General features: G+C 37.7%; 1 long non-coding RNA gene across 1 annotated transcript in view; it reads right to left on the bottom strand.

Moving 5' to 3' along the window:
* Window positions 1-19332, bottom strand: part of LOC115277904 — a 208414-nt gene that overhangs the window by 83789 nt on the left and 105293 nt on the right. The window contains exon 2 of the long non-coding RNA XR_003902573.1: window positions 3722-3783. This is a non-coding gene — a long non-coding RNA (uncharacterized LOC115277904). The remainder of the gene's footprint in view (window positions 1-3721; window positions 3784-19332) is intronic.

Raw genomic sequence — 19332 nt, 5'->3', positions numbered from 1 at the left:
TAAACAAAATGTGGTATATTCATATAATGGAACATTTTTAAATAAAAATGAATTAAGTACTGATACATGCTACAACATGGATGAACCTTGAAAGCATTATGCTAAGTAATAAAAAGTCAGTACAAAAGTACACATAATATGTGATTCCATTTATATGAAATGTTCAGATACACAAATCCACAGAGATAGAAAACAGATTACACAATTTCTTTTTAGGGTGATGAAAATGTTCTATAGTCAGAGTGTTCTGCACAAACTATGAATGTACTAAGAGCCACTGAATTATATACTTTCAGTAGGGGACTTCTGTGGTATAGAAATTATATCTCAATAAAAAACAATCACATATTACTTATGCTGGTTTCTAAGTTTACTACTCCATGGGTACAACCAGAAGTGAAACCCCTTTCAGACCATTTATCACTACCATCTCATTTTTAGGCAACTGGAAAAAAAACTCACCCAAGGTAAAACTCTTGGACATAGCCTATCTTTTAAGATATCTGCCACAACTGTTACAACCAAGAAAAGTGACAATAATGACAACCAAACACAACTATTCTTTTTACAGGAAGGACATGGAATAATAAAGTCCCTATATTATTGACTGCAAAGTAGCAAATACTAACATTATGACATGCTGTAAGACATTAATATTTCAGAATATCCTATGTTTACATTCTCCTCCCTCCTTATAATTTTTAGGTATTCTAAGGGGAATATTGTATTGTTTTGTGTGCTGTCTTAGTATGGTTTATCAAGTCCATTTGCTCACATTTTAAAGTTGCTCCTGTGCCCAGCTTTAAAAGTTTGTCTTAGAAGACATTAGCTAGTCAAAAGGACTACATGTATTAACAATGGTCATTTTCTTAAAAAAACAATCTCTCTAATCAAGGTAATCATGCATTGTAGGGGAAACTGGGTGGCTCAGTTGTTTGAGCCTCCAACTTCAGCTCAGGTCATGATCTCAGAGCATGGGTTCAAGCCCCATGTCCACCTCTGTGCTAACTGCTCAGAGCTTGGAGCCTGCTTCGAATTCTGTCTCCCTCTTTCTCTGTTCTTCCACTGATTGCAGGTCTGTCTCTTTCTCTCTCTCTCTCAGAAATAAACATTAAAAAAAAATTTTTAAAGGTAATCATGCATTGTCTACACTGCTGGTCTTTTGTAGTTAAAGACAGAAGGCTGCCTTAACCTCCAGAAAATTCCCATGGTTTTTCATAGTCTACACTGTCTCAGGACAGTGGAATACGAGGAACAGTTCAGGCAAAGGAGTAGCACAAGGAATAGGGGAATTAATTAATTGGAAATTCAGGTCTTTCTGAGAATAGTCAGAAGTCCAAAGAGAAAGTAAACTATAGATTGGGTTTGGTCAGGAATCCTTTTATTTGTCCATCAACCTCAATATCCATCCCCACACTCTCTTTGCTCATATCCAAATATGCTGTAAACACTAAACTAGGAATGAAGTATTCAATAGCCAAAGAGGCCAGAGCTGAAGGGGGTAAAACAGTAGACACTGGACAAAATTCCAAGTAATTTAGAAACTAGGGATATGTTTCTAAATAATAAATCCATTACTGCAAGACCATGCCAGTAACAGAATGCCTAAGATGCTAAGCTCTGTACTTGCTCCATTTTGTCTGTCAACTCATTTACCCTCACAGAATGTGAGGTGGGAATCATATTTTACAACTAAGGAACATAATGATCAAGGAAGTTAAATAACTTCTCCAAGGTGATTCAACTTGTAACTCTGGATTCTGGCTCCAAAGCCCATGATCATTTTATTATGTTATGCTGCACACAAGATTCCCTCATGAAGCAGGGCAGGCAACCCTAGACAAGCTAGATTTCAAAACAGAGTTACAGTCCCAGAAGTGAAAATGATTGCTATGTAAAAACAAAAAACAAAAAATGAGGTCATCATCTTACAGATTACCTAGCATATCAGAACACTAGGAAATAGGTGCCACAAATGAGTCAGTTAAGGTCACTGGTATCTACGGGTCCAGATTAGGTAGAGGTGATCTCAGTGAGAAAAAGACATCATTAATTTCAGCTGAGAGAGAACAACATGGTGGCTCATTAGGAACAAAATCTAAGATACAGCTCATTCTGGGTACTCGTAGCAAGGCTCAAATCCTTACATTCTCACCAAATATTGAGGTTTTCTTATCTGAACTGTCTTCCTTCTAGTGTTAAAGGGGACATTTACCTTTCTTCCTCCAATATAGAAACAATGCTTCTTCAAGCTGGCAACCAAAGAGTAAATACCTACTTTAACTTATCTTCTGGTTGCAATAAACATTACTTTGATTTGATAACTGTTAATGAGGACAGCAGACATCAATGATACAGACAAACCACTGGGTTGAAAACAGAAATATCAACATAGGCACAATCTCCTAATTTTCTCATCTTTGGTGTACATTAGTTGGTTAATGGACTTGAGCCAGGATATCTACACAGACAAAACAAAGTGGATAATTGAGCAATTATCTGATGAATTTAAGCCCTACGGAACGTGACTTTGGATAATTAAGATTTTATTCTAAACTGCTGGAGCATCTTTCTTTGGGGAAAAATCATAAAGACATGAACAGAAGTAGGTAGGTATATTTGTTTTTCCACGCTGCTTTCTAGAAAGCTGAAACTTTACAGGGCTGGAAGAGGGACCCAACCTCTGGACTGTTTTCTATAAACTACATAATTAGGCATGCCTCTCTGCTGCCATCACTGACAGTCAAGATACAAACAGAAATAAAACATGACAGGATCCTAGCTAGCTTCAGTCCTTTTCTAGAACCTTAGTGCTTATGATTCGGCAGAGAACCAGTTCCCCTCCCCTAGTATGGTTGGGGGTCCAAGCATTATAGTTGCCGTGATATAATGTGTCAACTTAGTGGCAGGATCTAACATGCCAGCACTCTTGTTTGAGGAAACACCAGCCCCTCACATAGCATGACGGATATGGAGATGAGGATGTTGGGATCTAAGCCTCGCCATATATGGCACTTCTCCATAATTGGTTCCATCAAGCTGTGAAGGCAGCCAACCCCATGGTAAATGATCAGGCTTGAACAAGTTAGCCATAATATGTCCATATCATTATCCATGTCTGACAGATGAGAAAACTGAGGCATGAAGAGACTGAGTAGCTAGCTCAAAGGTACATATATATATCAAAGAAATGGTAGAAGAAGGCCAAATCCCAGGTCTGTTTGACTCCAAAATTTCTATATTCCAACAACCTCCTATACCACTAGTCCCATAAAAGTGAAAATGAAATATATAAGTATGTAATTTAGTATCTCTTTTGGGATATTTTCATTGCTAATATGGGATAAGGCAGTTAGCTCAGGGCACTGCGACAGACATTCCCCCTAATTACATCATTGAGTACCTAGGCATGACTGGCACACTGGACCAGAATGATCTAGCCTGCTAAACAATGTAGCAGAGACTGTCCCTCAGAACTTAAAATGAAAATAATTAAAATCAGATATAGTAACAATCTGAAATAGTCAAGTAAACCAAATCATATGTATACAGTAATTCAAATATTCCAAGGCAGGTCAAATTATAAACTTTAAAAATATTTTCATGGATCAAAACAGACCAAATACTGAAAAATCTGTACCTCAAACCTAATACAAAAAGCTAAATTTCCCATTAACCAGTCAGTTTATAGTCAAGTTCAAGTCTATTGAGTACTTACTACCTGCATTGACACAGCCAAGATTCCTCACGGTTTGCATACTCCTCCAAAACATCAGCCAAAACCTAAACAAAAACAGATATGCATGATATTGTGTTTATTCAGACATGTGAAAAAGAAGTTTTACATCTTCAGTAATTACTTAGCAGGAGACCAGAGAGCAAAAGGTTGAGAGGTTAGTGGTTAGGGATACATTTCAATGAGAAAGAAGAAGTTTACTAGCTTCTAGAACTTCCTAAAGAGAAAAAGCAGCTCAAAATGGTGCATGTATGTCTAGCACTAAGTATAACAAAAATCAAAGTGCAAAATAATTTGTTTTAAATTGAGAAATGAGGAATTTTGAGTGATTATTCTAATTAGTTCTTTTTGTGAAGGGGGAATGTTACAGAGCCGCTGTATGAGGATCTGTTTTCCAAGGGCAACAGAAAACAGAAGTTTTCTCTTTTGGAAAATTATGGCCAATGAATTTTTAGAAAAATTAAAACATCCTAACTTGGAAAGCAAAGGAAGAAATAAATCACACATAAATTTCAAGAATGAGAGGGAATTATATGTCATGTGTAATATCAAGTGGCAATACCAGGACACTAGACTGGACAAGAATTCCTATGAAAAATTGCCTGGTTTCAGTAGCAATTAAGGATTTAATGGGGGAAAGTAATCAAGAATATGGGTGATCCAGCCAGTAAAAGAGCATTAAATGAGTGATACAGTACTCAAAATATGCCCTGTGAATATTCATGAGTTTATCTTATTGTGACTTATCTACATGGTGACATTTTCCAGTAGGAAAACATTTGGCTAAAAGAAAATGGCTCTTGAGCTTCTGAACATTATCATATTTATATTGTAAAGGAAGCAAAATTAAGTGCTATGAGTAAATGATGGGCAATTGGATAAAATGTTAAAGAATAGGGACTATGCGATTTAAAATGATGATTTACCGCTTTAGAAAACTCCACATGGTTTGATTACGTTCATCCCAAGAAACAGAAAACACCTAAAAAGTGGCTGGTTTAAAAAGACAGAAATATCTTCCTGGCCTACTTCGCAAACATTTTTGCATATACTTGTTCACTAAGATAATTGCTTTCATTAAAAATGGAAAAGGGTTACAAAGAAGTTTCAGGTAAGAAAAAGAAGTTCATGTTCAAATTAAGAAAAGTTTGCCCTTTTGCTCTTGTGAAGCTACTTGGAGGGAAACAGTAACAGCAACAGAAGTAGCAACAAAAGTCCACGTGGGGAATAAAGGATCAACTTAGGAAAATGACATAATTTCAGAGCCCTCAGTGGATATGGAAATCAGGAGAACCAAAATATGTGTGTGCAGGTGAAATGTTGGCTGCACTTAACTCATGCAAAAGAACCTGCTGAGAAAATGCATCAAGTTTGACCTGAATTACCCAGACAGGCTGTCTAATGCTGTGTCTGCACATCAGCAAATAGAATAGCATAAGAAGAATAAATAAATATATATGTAGTTTGTTGGCATAGAACTTCCGTGAATATACTGTCAACACTATTTTCTTTTAACATCTTGGTCCAAAACATGACAGTCAAACAGAGTGGTTTTCCCAGATACATTTGTTTTTTTTTTTTAGAAAGGAGCTGACCGTGGTTTCTAGATATGCAGGAAGTGTTCCCGTCTTTGGGTGGTGTTCATAAGCTCACCTTTTCTTTCTGAAGGTCTGCCTTACAGAGGTGCTAATGACCACTCCCAGCCAACTTTCCTTTTGCTTTTTGGCAATCACAATCATGAATACACTCAGCATCCAAGATTTAAACAAAGGAACACTTCTCCAGCAACTTAATAGAAAGGAAAATCTTGATCATAGCCAAAGAAATTCTGAGCCCTTCAGCCTCAAAAATAAAGTCCAATTTTTCCCCTTTCATATTAATTGGATTTAGGGTTCAGTCCAAGTTCCCTGCAATGCCATGAGAAAAAGAAAATGTACATTCCTGCCCTGCCCCCCAAAACTTTTACACCTAAGTCTGAGATTTATAGGTCTATAAAGTTAATGTGAAGATGAATTTCACTTAAAGGTATTGAAACTTAACAAGAACTCCAAACATTCTCCCTTTCCATCAAAAGTAAAATTCTTGGTTGGTTTGCTTCCTGGGGTAAAAAAAGTACATGATCACTAGGGAGATGGATATTTATAATTAATACACCCTGTGAATGTCAGCTTCAGCATAACTTTTCCCTCCACACTTGTCATGGTGTCGCATTCATCCTTGAGGGATCCATCAATTCACACAGTAGCATCAGGAGGCCAGAAGGAAAGTTTGTCTTCATTTCTACCTTCTTTCCAAGGTTAACTACCTTCAGATCACATCCAGACTAAAATAAGGAACTTGGCATTTTTCTTCTAGGGTTTTAGTTCTTAAATGTAAAAAAAGAAAAGAAAGAAAAATTAAGCCTAAAGTGAGTATGATACATATTCATGAAGGTCAAAGCAAGTTATTGCAATGTTGGTGACCTTGAGCTGTATCAATTTACTGACCTTTATCTGTAAAGGATCTGAAAAATTGTACACCAAAGATACTGAATACCTACAGATATAATGATACATCCATACATTTCTAATAGTAAAAAAATACATAAATACAGAGTTATCTAATGATGAGGTATTGATTACAACAAAGGAATGACAGTGACTCATTTTACTACAATGAAGACTTCAGCTGAAAGGATGAGGAATCATTAAGTTGGTGCAAATGTGTAAAAGTAAAATAGAGGCAGAGCCAAAGTTGTCTTCTTTTTGCTATCTGCTTCCTTTGTGTTTTTGTCCCCAAGCATTACATACTAGCTCTTTCCTTATTCATGATTTGTATATTCACTAAAAATCTTTGGTACTATTTTTTTAAGTATTATTTCTGTAAGCCTCAGTGTAGCGTGGGACTGAGATTTCTTGAAATATGTTTTTTAATAGTTTCATGGTTCTCTTTTGCATTTCCTTTTAGTCATGTACTCCTTCTTTCTTCTGTCCTTTTAATATCTGACTTCATCTTATTTTAAAACCAGCATAGTCAAATTTTTTCTAAACAACTCTTCATGCTCTGAATACATATGTATATAATCTGAATTTATTTTTTAGACTCTCTCATCCCCTCTTTAGCCACATAACTGCCTCAATACCAATCTAACGGTGTTTTATATATAGTGTGAAGAGACTCTTCTAACTTCCTCTCTACCTTACATCTCTTTCTTTCTTATCTGATAGTTAGATCTTTTCTTTTTTCCTCTGACTCTGTTTCCTCCACCTCTTGATACTCCACCACCCACAACAACTACAGCTCTTCTCCCTATACCTATCTTTGCCCTTGACTGTCTTCCTTGGCAATATTATCCAGTGCCATATCTGACTAGCTCTTCCACAAGCAACTCAAAATCCACAGGTTCAAAGCTTAGTTAACCAACCTTCTGTCCAAATGAGCTCCTCTTCCACAGAGGGTCACATTTCTCCTGTAACTAGCATAAATAGTTGCACACAGTCAGGTTACAAATATAATCAGAGAGGGTTGGCCAGAGACTCAACACACCTGCAGAGCAAAGAACAGCATTTCAGCCTCGAGGTTCCCTTTTCCCCTGGAATGGGCAAAACAAAAAGCCTAAGGGTATCTACAGTCCCAAAAGTGAACTGTTCCAACTTTCACTCCCAAGAAGAATCTAACAAGTCTCTAGCTGACACTGTTGCTTTTTCCTTTCTTTTTCTTTTTCTTTCTCTAGGGTATCTACAGTCCCAAAAGTGAACTGTTCCAACTTTCACTCCCAAGAAGAATCTAACAAGTCTCTAGCTGACACTGTTGCTTTTTCCTTTCTTTTTCTTTTTCTTTCTCTTTCTTTCTCTTTCTCTCTTTCTCTCTTTCTTTCTGAATCAGAGGTCTGTCACACAGAGAATCTAAAATAGGATTGCCTTGGGCAGGCACTTGCTGTGCCCCAGTTAGTGGCAGAGGAAGATCTGGCACTGTGGATTCTCTAAGAGTGAATGACCCGTCCTCAGGGTCCCTTCCCTACCCTTTGACACCCCAGTGATTCAGATATATCATCAGTTATGGGTGAGGAACATATGTGTGTTTTACAATGACATCCAAGCAATTCTGGTACGCCTTTACCTTCTTGTCCCACCACAATGAGCACCTCTAATTCAGTACTGTCTTTTCTTACTCTTTATTCTGAGTTCCAGCATGCTATGATCACTTTGTCCCAAGGTTCTTCCCACTTTCTAAAAATCAAAAGAAGTCTAGAATATAACTTTCCTTCAGCATGTGATAAAAATCAAATGGGCAGGTTATGTTAAGTATGTAGTTTTTACTTTTAGCAAAATTAGTTCTTCCACACACAGAAGTATCCCATCCCTAATATAGACATTCTGTGATCTGTATTTGAGAAGCAGGGTCCGCATCTTCCCTCTGCATGAATTCTGCAGCATACGCCTGCCACATCACTGCTTGTGTGTCTAATTCCTCTTATCTGAGTTCAAATGCTTCCCATCACATCCACTACCCCGTTTTCATTGATTTTTCAGTTATAGATATTTTGAAGCTGTAAAACTTTTTCTCTTCTCTACCTATTAAACTATCTGAAGAACAAATTATGCCCTTCCATTCATAAATCTTGCCCTGCCAAGTCTCAATAGAGATTTTGGCAATTACATTTTGTGTATGTGTGTTTAAATATCATTATCTTTGTTCTCTTCCACTCAAAGTAATTTCTTTACTTTGAATTCCCTACATTGTCTCAGATTTATCTTATCTCTTGTTTCACTTGTCAGTTACTTTTTAAAATACAGTTTCATGATGCTTCTATTCTCTCTACTATACTGGAATACAGAAAGCTAGTCTTCAAGTCCTTTTAATGTTTCCATTAGCAGAGGGCACATTTTCACTTACAGCAGATCAAACTTGGGGTAAAACAGACATCTAATACATCATTATACATTCCTACAATGGTGCTAATAGTTTCCAATATTTATTTGTGTCAGATGAATTATATATCCTCATTAACACCCCTGAAGACACCATCTATAAATTTCCATGGAAATTCTCCTATTTCTGGAGTTTGGGGAGGTAAATTCCAGAGAACAGAAGGAGGGAGTTGCTCAATAAATGCAATTTCTGGCTCCCTTTCCTCCTTTTAGGCTGAGATAACTTAGTTTAACAGACACTCAAGGCAAGGTATTTAGTCAAAGTATTTATTTCAAGTTGTCAGAAGCAAGAGGCTAGGAAGAGATCAAATTTACTGTACAAAGACATGCTTTTACATAACCTAACTAGAAATTTCTTGAAAGCAGACACATGCTTTAAAAAAAAAACACGACAAAAAATACTTAACAGAGGGTGCAGAGTCTTCTCCCACTACTTGCCACTATAGTTTCTCAAAGTGAATAGAGTCAAGGGCAAACTTACAGCGAGGCATCTGTGATATGTTATCATAAGCATCTAAAGTCTGAAAGCCAAAACTCACATCTTCAAAGGCATAAAGGAATAACAAAGCCTGTGGTCAAAGTAAACATATATTTTAAATATTTTGAATCCAGAAAATCAAGCAAGCAAGATACTAAAACTAATCATCACAAGAGAGAGTGAAATTTAAGCCTAAGTCAAGGTTGTTTTTCCTTTTGGCATCTGGCAATTATCATATATGTTCTCTGCCTACTTGTAGATGACTGAGGACTTCACAGAACATACTCCTAGCAGGGACCAGAGTGCTACTGGCCAGACATATTCTGGTTAGAGCTAAGGGGAGGGCAGGAATTTTGCAGCCTCAGAAATTTTGTATATGATAACTCCCTGTCATCAGGTGGCTGTCACTAGTTGGTAAAATAAAATAGTACACATGTAAAATGTAATTGCTACTAAAGCAGTGGCTTTGAGAAAGTTCAGAGAAGAAAGTGATGCAGATGATCTAACATAAATACTATAACAGTAATGATAATATCTACTTATTATTATTACTATTATTATTTACTGAGTACTTTATACATACCAGACTTTGTTCTAAGTGCTTTATCTCACTGAATCACACATGATGCCTGTGAGACAGACATTATCATTACTTTCATTTTTAGATCAGGAAAGCAGGTTAGAAGAGACAAATAGAATTAGGCAGAGAGTACGGTCTGGCAGAGACGTTACAATCCAGAATAGTCATACCCTCAACCTAAACTGTCATGGAGTTCTGCATTATGATCCTTAGGGGTAGAATGGTCTGGGAAGGCATAGGGGAAAATAATAAACCATTAAACACAGTGCAAGATTAGCTGGATAGGCTCAGAATACCTCAACTTGGAAAAGGGAAGATACATTGAATAACTAAGGTAGGACCAGATTCTAGAAGGAAGACTTCAGGGAAGCCCTATGAATGTATAACTTCATGGGTTTCTGGTTTCCCCAAAGTCTTAGCCTCAGGAATTGCCAGAATTACTTTCATTGTAAATCCAGGAGTTGTTTATTATCAGACAAACATGAATTTAATTCTGGTCTTCAAACATGAGGAATGAAGACTTCTGACAGGTCACTAAACTGTTCCAGGTCTGTGTTCACATCTGTCACATGGGGATAGTAACAGCACATATGTCATAGGGCTATAGCGAGACTTAAATGAGATAATTCCCAAAACACATTCAGCCCCATGTCTGACATATTAGCAATCAGCCAATAAGTATTAGATCTTATCACTACTCTGTAGGGAACTGTTCTAAGAATTAAAAGAAGCATAAAGTGTGGTGCCAACCCCTAAACTGCTTAAGTTCAGAAAAGGAATACGGAGATGGTTGCTATTTGCAGACAAAATGACACAGGAGTCTTTTCCATGAGGTGTTGCAGGGGTTGCAATCAAACAAGAATTGCTCCCCAGTTCAGCTTGTACCCGCACAGCCCTCAGTCTGTACCAAACATGTTGATATGGTATATCTCCAAAATAGCAGAATGAGGCCTGTGTCCTCTCTATGTGTGGGTAGCTGAGGAACATGGAAAACAGAGTTTGACAGAAGAGCAGGTTTAATGTTAGACAAAGTGGCTGAGTGCTACATATATCAAAAGCTGGTCATGCTCTCCTGGGACTAGTACACAAGAGAGAAGAAGAGGGTCAAACTAATTTGTTGAATCAATTAAAGTGAGGTAACCTGAATGTCCACAGTCCTCTTCCAAATGGATCAGTTTAAAAAACGACTTTGGGGTAACTTCTGTGCCTCCACATAGCTCTTCCAGCATCTGGTGAACACACGACCATACTTTTCCAAAGACTCAATATACTCATAGTCCTTTTCATAGAGAATAGCCCTTTGTTTAGCCAGGTTTGTCTTCCTCAGAGTCACTTACTCAAAAGTCACTTTTGCTTTCTTCCTATTTCCTCTTTCCCTGTCCCACATTATTAATTGAACTCCTTAGTGTATCTGGTCCCTTCTGTATGCCAGAAGGGAAGGAATGTAATTAAATAAACTTATCTAAGATAAGAATGACTGATATCTTTTTGATCTTACCAGCACCAGGCACACTTTGAAAATGTATGCTGAAAAAAAATATATATTGAGTGACAGTATGGTTAGATTCTAGATTCAGCTAGAGTCAGGAGAAATCAAGCTCTTCCACAAACCGAAGGGGGAAAAGGGCAATGCAGGAGTCACACTGCAAGGGTTTTCCAGCAACTTGGACAAGTATCCCTTCTTGTGGTATGTTTGACCCCAAATTTCCTTGTTACATTGGTAAACACTCTTTCATAGACTACTATAAGTGTGACACATGGATTTAGAACCAGGGAAAATTCTAATTCGAGAATATATGCCAATGGTATTGAATTACGCCTTCCGGGAAGATGGTGATGATTCCAACAAAATTTCAGCAACAAAGCAGCACAAGGACCAATGACATTCAAATTGGTGTGACATAAAGATAACCAGGTAGACAGAAACATTCTTTTCATCTCAGCTTGGGACTGGCAGGCCCCCTGATGAAAGGGACACAAGCCACAGCATTGAAGAACACTTGATAAAGATGTTTTTCCAGTATGTGGCAGCAGTTTAAAAGCAAATAGGTTTCAGGGATGTAACAAAAAGGGTTGGAAGATACAGTGGCACAATGAACAATGAAGCTTTTTTCTTCAGAGGGACTGGATGCCTGCCATCTTACCACCTGAAAGCTACAGGGCAGGTTGAAAGAATCCCAAGCAATGCGTCCGAGACAGCTCAAAGTGAGGATGATCTATTCTGAATGTCTGGGAAGGCGAATTACTGGCAGTCAGATGGAAGGATTCACAATTATGAAAGGCATGGTGAAAGCTGATCAGATTCTCCCTTCTACTAGGCTTCATGCTTCAGAACAACCAGAACCTCATTTTATTAAAATGCTCATCGCTGTCAGTTACGAGATGGGAGTCCGCTTGACAGCACTGCCTAAAAGGCATTGTTAGGGATGCTGGCAGGGCTCTCAGGCCACCTGACCCAGACAGGGCTCTTGCTTATGCATCCTCATTGCACAGTCCTGGAAACTAAAATACACTGTGAAGACAAGTCAGGCGGATTTCTAGATTAAATTCCCCTGTCCACTGCTGTGTGCTTCACCGAATGTGGTAAGCTGAGCGTGAACTTCAGCAAAAGGGCTGTTGAGCAAATAAAGACAGATAAAGAATGTTAAAGGACTAAAAAAAAAATTATAAATTGCAAACTGTCAGACCATCCATAGCCTCAGCCAAGTCCAAATGGCTTCATTTTCCTTTTCTAGTCTGGCCAGTCTGCTTGAGTCTCTCCCACTGGTATTTTTGGGATGCAGTCCAGGCCATTATGAATAGATCCAACAATGTGCAGTGATCTTGAAGCTTGCAGAAAAGTTTGGGACTACTTAAATTACACCCCATTTATCTTTACCAAGGGATTGTGTATCCTTGCTTCCCTGTCAAAAGTATCCTTGGTTCCCTGGTAAGCTAACTTGCAGTAATTCTGCCATTTGGGAAAGATTTAGAGGTACAGTTCATAATAAATGCTCAGGATTTAGTATTTCCTTTTAGTTGAATCTTCAGTCTCCTTCCATTTCAACAACTATAACCTCTGTCCCTTTGTAACATATAGCCATTCACCCTGGGTGTCTTCTCAGTTAGATGCGAAGTGATGCTCCTTTGTCAACTTTAACCTTCACCCAGACATGGAAGGCTGTTTCCATACTCAACCAAGCCATTTCTTAAATGTTTATTGCCTGGGCTACAGCTAGTTCAGCCTCCTGTGCTCCTGAATATGATGTTTTTCCTTTTCAGAATGGTACTTAACTAAAGCAATATTGTAGGGTAACTGATGGGAGTTTTCAAGAATCCAAGTACCAGAGTATATGGTCTTATGGCAAGAGCCCATGTCCTACAGTCAGAGGAGCTGAACTGGATACCAGGTTTCACCCTTGGTAATTGCAATTTTTAGAAAGTTCATCTTGTTCAGTCTTGGTTTCCTCCTTCTTTGAAATGAGAGCAGTGTCTGCCCTCAGAAATGTATTAATAATTAACCTATGTGATACACATAAGGGCTATTTCACCTAATGTCCTGCCTTGACTAACTGATCCTTTTCTGCTTCTCTTCTTTTGCTTTACTTCTTACCTATTTTCTCTCCTTTCTCCTCCATTTCTGATTCTTCTGCCCTTTTTCTGTATCCTTCTGTCTGTAATATTTCCCTATTTTCCAGCTCCCTCCTCCACTCATGCCAGAAAAGTCTGTTAACAGACCCTGTATATACAGCACTCACTCCTGCAGCCTTTCTGCTCACACGGCCCCCTGATTATGTTTGTAATTGTCTCCCCATGCCCCAAGCATTATTCAAAGACTGCTCTTCCTTTAAGATTCTACTTAGGCTTCAATGTCACTGTATACACATGCCTGATGATTCTACCCAGTTCCCAGCTCTTTTTCCATCTCTATCCTTACTATACTTATTTTGTGTCCCTTTAACTGTTTAACTCTTTAAGAGTTGGTCACTCTTCCTCACATTTTTATTTGTTTGGATTTTGTCTGCAAGTCATAATCTAACCTCACTAAGGTCAAAGTTGTAATTGGTTTATATTCCCTGAAGCACCTATCACATTTGTAGATACACTGTAGGTCTTAAAATATGTTAAATGATATTAAATGACTAAATATTAGTCCAATTTTCCACTTTGGTCTTAACTATTTCAACATTTATATTTGTAGGTGAAAGAATTTCCCCATTCTCCTATAAGGTTCTCACTTATAGGCCAATTGTTGTCATGTTTCTAGTTTGCAATGTAGTATTTAGCTAAAATTACTTTCTAAAAAATAATTTTAAAAGAAAAAAAGCCTTCTGAATAAAATTTTGACTACTATCTATGACTTTAGTGTTAGTTAGGGTATTATAATATCCAGTGATGTCCTGGTAAATGTTTTACAACATCTTTGTAGGTAAAGCGGGGGGGGGGGGACTCTGTCAGTTCCCATGGTGTAAATACTCCCATCGTGGCTGACTTTGATCTTCCAAAGTGATGTCACAGAATGCAAAGTCACACATTCAAAGATGTATGTGCACATTCAGCCTCTTAAATCATTACATGCCAGCTCAGGCTCACCAATGAATATCCCACCATCTTTAAACAGGTGATTTTCTCTATTTTAGAATATCTTAAGATCTCATCTCTCTAGACAGCTCTAAAGTACATTCATTCTGTAAATATCATTCCCATTGACAAAAAAGCAAAGAGCTGCCAAGGGAAGAACTTTGTACTTTAAAAAAATTTTCTCAGAATTCCTTTCTGATCTGCTCTAATAAAGACTGACATGTTTGTCCTTTAACATGAATAACTGAAATCATCTCTCTTCATCTTCAGAATGAGAGTTCACCTCTATAATACTAACATTGCTTTAATCATCTCTATTTTTATGAACATATGCTAAAGAAATGGAATTCAGTGAGTGTTTCTTTCATTTTAAAAGAGCTGTTGGCATATAGTATTTGTCTGGTATACTTACACACCAGCAAACATGGGACTTTCATTCCACTTATTGGTCTTAATTACTTAAAATTCCTCCTTTCCTAAGTATACCTCTAGCTCAACAACTTTCTGATAACTGTTTTACCTCTAGGGTGGTAGATTCCAGCATTTCCCACCATGGCTGACTTTAAGCTTCCAATAAATTGACAAAATTCCTGAAAACGTATTCGTCAATTCTAGTGAGCTTAGACTCTAACAAAAACAATCCAGCTTCCACATATCTCTGCCCCAAGTGTACCTATGGTGGTACTTTACAGCACTAATGCAAAGTGGGTGAGACATCTCTTTTACATGGTCTATTCAATGCAACACTTCTAAGGATTATCTACTTCAGAAAGTACACTTGAATTGTACCTTCAAAGGACCAAAATTCTAGTCTAGATCTTCCATAATTAGCTTTGGGGTTTTTATGCCCATCCCTTAACCTTTGGTCACAGCTTCCCCATCTAAGGAAGAAATACTACAACATATGTGAGATGCCCTTCTGGCTGCAACATTCATCTTTCTGATCTACATGTAGAGAAATGGGCTTTGCAATAATAAGCAAGTACTTACATATGTCTTTGGCATCTGTGTTATGTATTACACATCTACAGACGTTACATCTGTAACATCTACAAAGTTTCAAATAGTTCAAAAGTTTCAACATTTCAAATAGTTTACAACTTACCAAGCATAAATTGTCAGTATGTATTAGTTTATCAATTGCTTCTGCAGAAAACATCTCTGACATTTTACTCTTTCTGCTTACTCCTGAAGTCACTTCTGTAATTCTTTCCCCATCAGGACTATTGCTTTATTTCTCTTTTGTTTTCTTTTCTTGTTGTTGTTTTGTTTCTCTCCCTTTGACACACAGTGACAAAGAGCTGGGAAATTGTTTTTGATTAATTTCAAAAATTCAGGGCGCCTGGGTGGCTCAGTCAGTTAAGCGTCTGGCTTCAGCTCAGGTCATGATCTCACGGTTTGTTGGTTCGAGCCCCACATCGGGCTCTGTTCTGACAGCTGGCTCAGAACCTGGAGCCTGCTTCTGATTCTGTGTCTCCCTCTCTCTCTGACCCTCCCCTGCTCGTGCTGTCTCACTGTCTTTCAAAAATAAATAAATTTTTTAAAAAATCATGCTATCAGCTGCTCATCCCAGCAGATGAATCACATGCATCACAAAACATTCGGATCTTGTCTCTGTCCTAAGATTGCAATTCTTATATATCTGGTTCTCCTTTGTTAGGCCATTCCATTATTTAACATAATGTATACTAACAATTTTGCACACTACAGATAAAAATACTAGCTGTCTCTAGAGAATACAGAAAGATAATATACATGTTTTCGGCGGAATTAACATTACTTTATATGACCTCTGTACTCGCAACACAGCAAACAGCAACTCTAAACTAGTGCAAATCAAGAATTCAGCTCAGGCATCTAACCTCATACTGTTCACATGTCAAATGTGAGCTCAAACAGCAGGAAACTGGCCTGCTCTTTCTAATTACAATTATGATAAGAGTTTAGCACAAGTCTACTTAAAATCATAAAACCTTTCAGTGCAAGATTGGTGTTTTATCTCATTGTATATTCATATGATTAGGTTTATTTGACTGCTCAGAGGAAAAAATAACTCTCATTGTCCAACATAGTCTTATTTAGGATGCTTCGAGGAATAACCCATGTGCAATCACACATTGTCTAGTTTTCATGCAAATAACACAAGCATGAAAAAACAAGATGATAGGAAAAGCTTTTCCTCTCCTCCCTAAAACTAATCTCTCTCTTCCAGGGAGACCACAAATCTCAGGTTCATAAAGAAAAAGTCTTTAATTGGGTGGAATTTCTATGCAAAAAAAAACTAATGCTATTTGGACCAGCAGGCAAGTGCAATTCTCCATCTCGCCAGGGAACCACATTTTCCCTAGTAAGCTGGGTCCCTCTTTCCCAGCACTGGTAAGGCAAAAAGTGTTCCAATTAGTGAAGCTGATTTTTCTCCTATCATTCTTATCTCATGTGCCAGTGTGGGGTAAGTAAGGGTAGGCACGGAAATTGCTTTAAGTCATTGATGGAAGAACCAACTGATTGATTGATATTGGGCTGAAGCAATCTTCCTGTTCATCCATTGGTTTGCCACTCATCGGGAAGCCAAGAGCACTGAAAGTGAGCCAAGCCTGTCAGATGTGCCACTGAGAACACTGTTCTTCGCAGAATATTTTTGGATGCCAGATGCCAATCACTCATGGGACTTTGCCACTCAATAAGAATTTCAGATGTGGACTTTAATTATAGTCTAGCAGAAAAAGGATGATGGAGGGAGCAGAAGCGGCTTTATTTTTAGCAAATCCAGCTCTTAGCCACCACAAACCCTGTGAATCTATTTTAGGGGCTTGTCATTGTTGTTTGGTGGCTTTCATCAATGTTGCTAAAAAGTATCAGGTTGACAGTTTGGGGAGTGGAAGATCTTCACCTTAGGAAGTGAAAAGATAACAATGGCCACATTTGGGAGAAGCTAGGCCCCCAGTGCTCTGGTACTAACTTAATGAACTTGCTGAACCACCTCTAGGAGATGTAGAAAAGTTCAGATTTTAAGAATAAGCAGTTGTCTTTAATATCTGCCTCAAAACACTTTAGGGAGGGAGAGCAAGCTAGTCAAGAAACCTACAACTGAATGACAGAATGAAGTAGAAATTAGAGAGAAGAGTTCTAATTTTATTAACACTTTAGTCTCTATGCAGACTCTATGGACCACATAGATTTGTACTGAAACATTCATTTTGGCTGAGGCAATCAGTAAGGTATTGACATGTAATGAGCACGAACTTCATTCTAGAGAACACAATGATTCTTCCCTCAGGACTTCCACATATGTAATTGAAGAACATGTCAACAGGTGGAAATGCATAACATCCACACTTGTATTATATAGTAATCATTTCATAGAAATGCTAACTGGGTTCAGAGAAACGGCAACATATTTAGTGGTGATATTTAGGAATTCGGCTTTAAAAAGATAGCTATAGCATATCCCACCCTGACCCCACACATACACACACCCTAGCTATGAGTTGGATATAACTCTCTTTTTATACCATGAGGCAACTATCAGAAAGTAAACACTTGATACTTGTGAATTGGCAACCTACTGCCAAGAGGCCCCCTCAGCCCATTACCATTTCCTGAGCTCTGTATCTCCCATTTTTGAGCTTAATGTTAAAGGGCAATGAGCCCAAGATACCCTAGTTGGAGGTTGCTGTTTTATTATTTATTTATTGCACTCAATGTGCTGTCTTTACATCCTCCCTCATCTCAAAAACCAGAGTCATTACAGGCCATGAATATTTATTAAACAAATAATGCTTGAATGATATTGCTTTGGAATTAAGGAAAATTATATCCTGAATACATGGAGAGCCCTGGGGGAGCCTGCAATCAAACAGAACTCAACTAATTCAGCATAGGCTTCAAAACAGATGTAAGGACTCACTGTTTACTATTTATTTGCATTCAAAAACTATGCATTGAAAATTTACAGTATCTGATCTCTGATTTGATCTAAGTAATTCTGGGGATATAAAATAGGCACAGAATGTAGCACTCACCATCTACTACAGCATACAAGATACAAATGTGCTGCAGATGCAATTACACATAATAAAATAACAAAATGAGGGACTTAAGTAATATGAATATGAATTACCTAAGATCAGATGAGAAAGAGGTCAGTATGGGCTGATATATTTAGTAAAAATTATAAAAACTCCATGGAGATAATAGCATAATAATAAATAAATTGAAAAAATACCCTAAATAATGGACTTTGGGGCCTAAATTATCGACTTCATGATTCTGATTTGATCAGAAAAAAGATATTTGGGTAGCCACAGAAACACTGTTAATTAGATGGGTTTACATTTAAAGATAGATGATCATATTATAAAGGTAATGGGCTAAAAGAACCTTTTAGTATTCTGCCTTTTCAGTGCTATGGAAGTAGTACACGTAGTTCCCTTTCATGAATGGACCAATGCGATCTAAGATGACCATAATGTAGACTCCAAATTCCACTGGCTCGTCTCCTAGGAATATTTGGAATAGTTCCTGTGCTCATACCATGTCCATATGAAGTGGGCAAAACTACCACCATCTGTTCAAAGCAGCAAGGGAGAGCCCATAGCAGCAAGTCCTGATGACCTGTCTTGATCAATTCATCACAAGTATTCAATGAATTCTTAAGATGTTGAAGACAATCTTCAGAGGTATGTGGAATACAAAGAAGATTCCTGCCCTCTAAGAGCTTACTAAAGAGTAGGGAATCAAGAGATATACATATAAAAAAAATTAATTATATAAATAATGTAGTAAATAATAAAACTCAAATGAATAATACCAGATATGGTAAAGTAAGTAAAAGGGATCAGTTTGAGAGAAATACTTCTCCCTTTCCTAGATCTTTAAAATTACCAGGATACATCTCCTCCTCATCCCCACACAGAAGTCAGGCAAAGGCCTGCTACATACAGACATTCATTTCCTGGCCATCACCCAAGTCTGCTTTCAGACTTGCTTGCCTCCTTTACCCCATACTCTAGCTTTTAATATCTAGTTCTAGTTTGGTAATTTATTAAAACTCCTTTACCCTACACTC

Source organism: Suricata suricatta, chromosome 14, assembly GCF_006229205.1.
Source record: "Suricata suricatta isolate VVHF042 chromosome 14, meerkat_22Aug2017_6uvM2_HiC, whole genome shotgun sequence".
Classification (NCBI taxonomy): Eukaryota; Metazoa; Chordata; class Mammalia; order Carnivora; family Herpestidae; genus Suricata; species Suricata suricatta.
This window is presented reverse-complemented; position numbering and strand designations above follow the sequence as displayed.